The sequence below is a fragment of the Hesperophylax consimilis genome, chromosome 20 (genome assembly GCF_061612785.1).
Source record: "Hesperophylax consimilis isolate HC1 chromosome 20, BYU_Hcon_1.0, whole genome shotgun sequence".
In the NCBI taxonomy this organism is placed as follows: domain Eukaryota; kingdom Metazoa; phylum Arthropoda; class Insecta; order Trichoptera; family Limnephilidae; genus Hesperophylax; species Hesperophylax consimilis.
In genome coordinates this window covers 149231-157578 of record NC_142855.1, presented here as the reverse complement: position 1 = coordinate 157578, position 8348 = coordinate 149231, and positions in this window count along the sequence as shown.

Genomic DNA, 8348 nt, shown 5'->3' with positions numbered 1-8348 from the left:
CTAAAAATACAACTTTATCGAGATTTTGTGACTGAGTTCGATTTGGATAACGATTCTTATCACTTTTCCAAAATTTCAGCCAATTTGGTCCCATAGAACCTGATAAAACTGTTTTTGTGCTATTTGTTTTTGGGGTGTTATGCCGTGTTGCGCTAACTCCTTCTTTAGCCAACGTTTCGGACAGCATTGCAGTGTCCATCATCAGGGCAGATGTGTTATTTATAAAATAACACATCTTATATTTACTAAATAACACATCTGTTATTTATAAAATAACACATCTTATATTTACTAAATAATACATATTTACTAAATTACACATCTGCCCTGATGATGGACACTGCAATGCTGTCCGAAACGTTGGCTAAAGAAGGAGTTAGCGCAACACGGCATAACACCCCAAAAACAAATAGCAAAAATACTTTTGGCCGTGAAAATCTTAAATCATTTCTGATAAAACTGCTTCTATAGTTCGAACCCAAGTCTGAAATTAGCGTCCATAAAAATCATGAGTTTTCTAAAAATACAACTTTTTGGAGATTTTAGGACTAAATTCGATTTGGATAACGATTCTTATCACTATAACAAAATTTCAGACAGTTTGGTCCCATAGATTCTGAGAAAACTGCTTGTAAAGTTCGAGACCAAGTCTGAAATAAGCGTCCATAAAAATCATGATTTTACTAAAAATACAACTTTATAGAGATTTTGTTACTGAATTCGATTTGGATTGCGATTCTTATCACTATTCCAAAATTTCAGCCAGTTTGGTCCCATAGAACCTGAGAAAACTGCTTCTATAGTTCGAGACCAAGTCTGAAATTAGCGTCCATAAAAATCATGATTTTTCTAAAAATACAACTTTATGGAGATTTTGTGACTGATTTCGATCTGGATAACGATTCTTATCACTATTTCAAAATTTCAGCCAGTTTAGTCCCATGGTTCCTGAGAAAACTGCTTCTAAAATTCGAACCCAAGTCTCAAATTAGCCTCCATAAAAAAGATGATTTTTCTGAAAATACAACTTTATGGAGATTTTGTGACTGAATTCGATTTGGATAACGATTCTTATCACTATTCCAAAATTTCAGCAAGTTTGGTCCCATAGAACCTGAGAAAACTGCTTCCAAAATTCAAACCCAAGGCTGAAATTAGGCTCCATAAAAAAGATGGTTTTTCTAAAAATACAACTTTATGGAGATTTTGTGACTGAGTTCGATTTGGATAACGATTCTTATCACTTTTCCAAAATTTCAGCCAGTTTGGTCCCATAGAACCTGAGAAAACTGCTTCTATAGTTCGAACCCAAGTCTGAAATTAGCGTCCATAAAAATCATGATTTTTCAAAAAATACAACTTTATGGAGATTTTGTGACTGATTTCGATTTGGATAACGATTCTTATCACTATTCCAAAATTTCAGCAAGTTTGGTCCCATAGAACCTGAGAAAACTGCATCTATAGTTCGAACCGAAGTCTGAAATTAGCGTCCATAAAAATCATAATTTTTCTAAAAATACAACTTTATGGAGATTTTGTGACTGAATTCGATTTCGATTACGATTCTTATCACTATTCCAAAATTTCAGCCAGTTTGGTCCCATAGAACCTGAGAAAACTGCTTCTATAGTTCGAACCCAAGTCTGAAATTAGCGTCCATAAAAATCATGATTTTTCTTAAAATACAACTTTATGGAGATTTTAGGAGTAAATTCGATTTGGATAACGATTCTTATCACAATTTCAAAATTTAAGCCAGTTTAGTCCCATAGATCCTGAGAAAACTTCTTCTAAAGTTCGAACCCAAGTCTCAAATTAGCCTCCATAAAAAAGATGATTTTTCTGAAAATACAACTTTATGGAGATTTTGTGACTGAATTCGATTTTGATTACGATTCTTATCACTATTCAAAAATATCAGCCAATTTGGTCCCATAGAACCTGAGAAAACTGCTTCCAAAATTCAAACCCAAGGCTGAAATTAGGCTCCATAAAAAAGATGGTTTTTCTAAAAATACAACTTTATGGAGATTTTGTGACTGAGTTCGATTTGGATAACGATTCTTATCACTTTTCCAAAATTTCAGCCAGTTTGGTCCCATAGAACCTGAGAAAACTGCTTCTATAGTTCGAACCCAAGTCCGAAATTAGCGTCCATAAAAATCATGATTTTTCAAAAAATACAACTTTATGGAGATTTTGTGACTGATTTCGATTTGGATAACGATTCTTATCACTATTCCAAAATTTCAGCAAGTTTGGTCCCATAGAACCTGAGAAAACTGCTTCTATAGTTCGAACCGAAGTCTGAAATTAGCGTCCATAAAAATCATGATTTTTCTAAAAATACAACTTTATGGAGATTTTGTGACTGAGTTCGATTTGGATAACGATTCTTATCACTTTTCCAAAATTTCAGCCAGTTTGGTCCCATAGAACCTGAGAAAACTGCTTCTATAGTTCGAACCCAAGTCCGAAATTAGCGTCCATAAAAATCATGATTTTTCAAAAAATACAACTTTATGGAGATTTTGTGACTGATTTCGATTTGGATAACGATTCTTATCACTATTCCAAAATTTCAGCAAGTTTGGTCCCATAGAACCTGAGAAAACTGCTTCTATAGTTCGAACCGAAGTCTGAAATTAGCGTCCATAAAAATCATGATTTTTCTAAAAATACAACTTTATGGAGATTTTGTGACTGAATTCGATTTGGATTACGATTCTTATCACTATTCCAAAATTTCAGCCAGTTTGGTCCCATAGATTCTGAGAAAACTGCTTGTAAAGTTCGAACCCAAGTCTCAAATTAGCCTCCATAAAAAAGATGATTTTTCTGAAAATACAACTTTATGGAGATTTTGTGACTGAATTCGATTTCGATTACGATTCTTATCACTATTCCAAAATTTCAGCCAGTTTGGTCCCATAAAACCTGAGAAAACTGCTTCTAAAGTTCGAACCCAAGTCTGAAATAAGCCTCCATAAAAATCATGATTTTTCGAAAAATACAACTTTATGAAGATTTTGTTACTGAATTCGATATAAACTACAAATATCACCAGAATTTAGGCACTTTTGGTCCCATAAAGCCTGAAAAATCTGCTTCCAAAGTTCGAACCCAAGTCTGAAAGTAGCGTCAATAAAAATCTTGATTTTTCTTAATATTAATCAATTTCTATAAATACAACTTTATGGAGATTTTGTGACTGAGTTCGATTTGGATAAGGATTCTTATCACTTTTCCAAAATTTCAGCCAGTTTAGTCCCATAGATCCTGAGAAAACTTCTTCTAAAGTTTGAACCCAAGTCTCAAATTAGCCTCCATAAAAAAGATGATTTTTCTGAAAATACAACTTTATGGAGATTTTGTGACTGAATTCGATTTCGATTACGATTCTTATCACTATTCAAAAATATCAGCCAATTTGGTCCCATAGAACCTGAGAAAACTGCTTCCAAAATTCGAACCCAAGTCTCAAATTAGCCTCCATAAAAAATATGATTTTTCTGAAAATACAACTTTATGGAGATTTTGTGACTGAATTCGATTTGGATAACGATTCTTATCACTATTCCAAAATTTCAGCAAGTTTGGTCCCATAGAACCTGAGAAAACTGCTTCTATAGTTCGAACCGAAATCTGAAATTAGCGTCCATAAAAATCATGATTTTTCTAAAAATACAACTTTATGGAGATTTTAGGAGTAAATTCGATTTCGATTACGATTCTTATCACTATTACAAAATTTCAGCCAGTTTGGTCCCATATAACCTGAGCAAACTGCTTCTATAGTTCGAACCCAAGTCTGAAATCAGCGTCCATAAAAATAATGATTTGTCTAAAAATACAACTTTATGGAGATTTTGTGACTGATTTCGATCTGGATAACGATTCTTATCACTATTTCAAAATTTCAGCCAGTTTAGTCCCATGGTTCCTGAGAAAACTGCTTCTATAGTTCGAACCCAAGTCTCAAATTAGCCTCCATAAAAAAGATGATTTTTCTGAAAATCAAAGTCTGAAATCCAAAGTCCAAAATTTCAGCCAGTTTGGTCCCATAGAACCTGAAAAAACTGCTTCTATAGTTCGAACCCAAGTCTGAAATTAGCGTCCATAAAAATCATGATTTTTCTAAAAATACAACTTTATGGAGATTTTGCGACTGAGTTCGACTTGGATAACGATTCTTATATAACTATTCAAAAATTTCAGCCAATTTGGTCCCATAGAACCTGAAAAACTACTTCCAAAGTTCGAACCCAAGTCTGAAATTAAGGTCCATAAAAATCATAATTTTTCTAAAAATACAACTTTATCGAGATTTTGTGACTGAGTTCGATTTGGATAACGATTCTTATCACTTTTCCAAAATTTCAGCCAATTTGGTCCCATAGAACCTGATAAAACTGTTTTTGTGCTATTTGTTTTTGGGGTGTTATGCCGTGTTGCGCTAACTCCTTCTTTAGCCAACGTTTCGGACAGCATTGCAGTGTCCATCATCAGGGCAGATGTGTTATTTATAAAATAACACATCTTATATTTACTAAATAACACATCTGTTATTTATAAAATAACACATCTTATATTTACTAAATAATACATATTTACTAAATTACACATCTGCCCTGATGATGGACACTGCAATGCTGTCCGAAACGTTGGCTAAAGAAGGAGTTAGCGCAACACGGCATAACACCCCAAAAACAAATAGCAAAAATACTTTTGGCCGTGAAAATCTTAAATCATTTCTGATAAAACTGCTTCTATAGTTCGAACCCAAGTCTGAAATTAGCGTCCATAAAAATCATGAGTTTTCTAAAAATACAACTTTTTGGAGATTTTAGGAATAAATTCGATTTGGATAACGATTCTTATCACTATAACAAAATTTCAGACAGTTTGGTCCCATAGATTCTGAGAAAACTGCTTGTAAAGTTCGAGACCAAGTCTGAAATAAGCGTCCATAAAAATCATGATTTTACTAAAAATACAACTTTATAGAGATTTTGTTACTGAATTCGATTTGGATTGCGATTCTTATCACTATTCCAAAATTTCAGCCAGTTTGGTCCCATAGAACCTGAGAAAACTGCTTCTATAGTTCGAGACCAAGTCTGAAATTAGCGTCCATAAAAATCATGATTTTTCTAAAAATACAACTTTATGGAGATTTTGTGACTGATTTCGATCTGGATAACGATTCTTATCACTATTTCAAAATTTCAGCCAGTTTAGTCCCATGGTTCCTGAGAAAACTGCTTCTAAAATTCGAACCCAAGTCTCAAATTAGCCTCCATAAAAAAGATGATTTTTCTGAAAATACAACTTTATGGAGATTTTGTGACTGAATTCGATTTGGATAACGATTCTTATCACTATTCCAAAATTTCAGCAAGTTTGGTCCCATAGAACCTGAGAAAACTGCTTCCAAAATTCAAACCCAAGGCTGAAATTAGGCTCCATAAAAAAGATGGTTTTTCTAAAAATACAACTTTATGGAGATTTTGTGACTGAGTTCGATTTGGATAACGATTCTTATCACTTTTCCAAAATTTCAGCCAGTTTGGTCCCATAGAACCTGAGAAAACTGCTTCTATAGTTCGAACCCAAGTCTGAAATTAGCGTCCATAAAAATCATGATTTTTCAAAAAATACAACTTTATGGAGATTTTGTGACTGATTTCGATTTGGATAACGATTCTTATCACTATTCCAAAATTTCAGCAAGTTTGGTCCCATAGAACCTGAGAAAACTGCATCTATAGTTCGAACCGAAGTCTGAAATTAGCGTCCATAAAAATCATAATTTTTCTAAAAATACAACTTTATGGAGATTTTGTGACTGAATTCGATTTCGATTACGATTCTTATCACTATTCCAAAATTTCAGCCAGTTTGGTCCCATAGAACCTGAGAAAACTGCTTCTATAGTTCGAACCCAAGTCTGAAATTAGCGTCCATAAAAATCATGATTTTTCTTAAAATACAACTTTATGGAGATTTTAGGAGTAAATTCGATTTGGATAACGATTCTTATCACAATTTCAAAATTTAAGCCAGTTTAGTCCCATAGATCCTGAGAAAACTTCTTCTAAAGTTCGAACCCAAGTCTCAAATTAGCCTCCATAAAAAAGATGATTTTTCTGAAAATACAACTTTATGGAGATTTTGTGACTGAATTCGATTTTGATTACGATTCTTATCACTATTCAAAAATATCAGCCAATTTGGTCCCATAGAACCTGAGAAAACTGCTTCCAAAATTCAAACCCAAGGCTGAAATTAGGCTCCATAAAAAAGATGGTTTTTCTAAAAATACAACTTTATGGAGATTTTGTGACTGAGTTCGATTTGGATAACGATTCTTATCACTTTTCCAAAATTTCAGCCAGTTTGGTCCCATAGAACCTGAGAAAACTGCTTCTATAGTTCGAACCCAAGTCCGAAATTAGCGTCCATAAAAATCATGATTTTTCAAAAAATACAACTTTATGGAGATTTTGTGACTGATTTCGATTTGGATAACGATTCTTATCACTATTCCAAAATTTCAGCAAGTTTGGTCCCATAGAACCTGAGAAAACTGCTTCTATAGTTCGAACCGAAGTCTGAAATTAGCGTCCATAAAAATCATGATTTTTCTAAAAATACAACTTTATGGAGATTTTGTGACTGAGTTCGATTTGGATAACGATTCTTATCACTTTTCCAAAATTTCAGCCAGTTTGGTCCCATAGAACCTGAGAAAACTGCTTCTATAGTTCGAACCCAAGTCCGAAATTAGCGTCCATAAAAATCATGATTTTTCAAAAAATACAACTTTATGGAGATTTTGTGACTGATTTCGATTTGGATAACGATTCTTATCACTATTCCAAAATTTCAGCAAGTTTGGTCCCATAGAACCTGAGAAAACTGCTTCTATAGTTCGAACCGAAGTCTGAAATTAGCGTCCATAAAAATCATGATTTTTCTAAAAATACAACTTTATGGAGATTTTGTGACTGAATTCGATTTGGATTACGATTCTTATCACTATTCCAAAATTTCAGCCAGTTTGGTCCCATAGATTCTGAGAAAACTGCTTGTAAAGTTCGAACCCAAGTCTCAAATTAGCCTCCATAAAAAAGATGATTTTTCTGAAAATACAACTTTATGGAGATTTTGGGACTGAATTCGATTTCGATTACGATTCTTATCACTATTCCAAAATTTCAGCCAGTTTGGTCCCATAAAACCTGAGAAAACTGCTTCTAAAGTTCGAACCCAAGTCTGAAATAAGCCTCCATAAAAATCATGATTTTTCGAAAAATACAACTTTATGAAGATTTTGTTACTGAATTCGATATAAACTACAAATATCACCAGAATTTAGGCACTTTTGGTCCCATAAAGCCTGAAAAATCTGCTTCCAAAGTTCGAACCCAAGTCTGAAAGTAGCGTCAATAAAAATCTTGATTTTTCTTAATATTAATCAATTTCTATAAATACAACTTTATGGAGATTTTGTGACTGAATTCGATTTCGATTACGATTCTTATCACTATTCCAAAATTTCAGCCAGTTTGGTCCCATAGAACCTGAGAAAACTGCTTCTATAGTTCGAACCCAAGTCTGAAATTAGCGTCCATAAAAATCATGATTTTTCTTAAAATACAACTTTATGGAGATTTTAGGAGTAAATTCGATTTGGATAACGATTCTTATCACAATTTCAAAATTTAAGCCAGTTTAGTCCCATAGATCCTGAGAAAACTTCTTCTAAAGTTCGAACCCAAGTCTCAAATTAGCCTCCATAAAAAAGATGATTTTTCTGAAAATACAACTTTATGGAGATTTTGTGACTGAATTCGATTTTGATTACGATTCTTATCACTATTCAAAAATATCAGCCAATTTGGTCCCATAGAACCTGAGAAAACTGCTTCCAAAATTCAAACCCAAGGCTGAAATTAGGCTCCATAAAAAAGATGGTTTTTCTAAAAATACAACTTTATGGAGATTTTGTGACTGAGTTCGATTTGGATAACGATTCTTATCACTTTTCCAAAATTTCAGCCAGTTTGGTCCCATAGAACCTGAGAAAACTGCTTCTATAGTTCGAACCCAAGTCCGAAATTAGCGTCCATAAAAATCATGATTTTTCAAAAAATACAACTTTATGGAGATTTTGTGACTGATTTCGATTTGGATAACGATTCTTATCACTATTCCAAAATTTCAGCAAGTTTGGTCCCATAGAACCTGAGAAAACTGCTTCTATAGTTCGAACCGAAGTCTGAAATTAGCGTCCATAAAAATCATGATTTTTCTAAAAATACAACTTTATGGAGATTTTG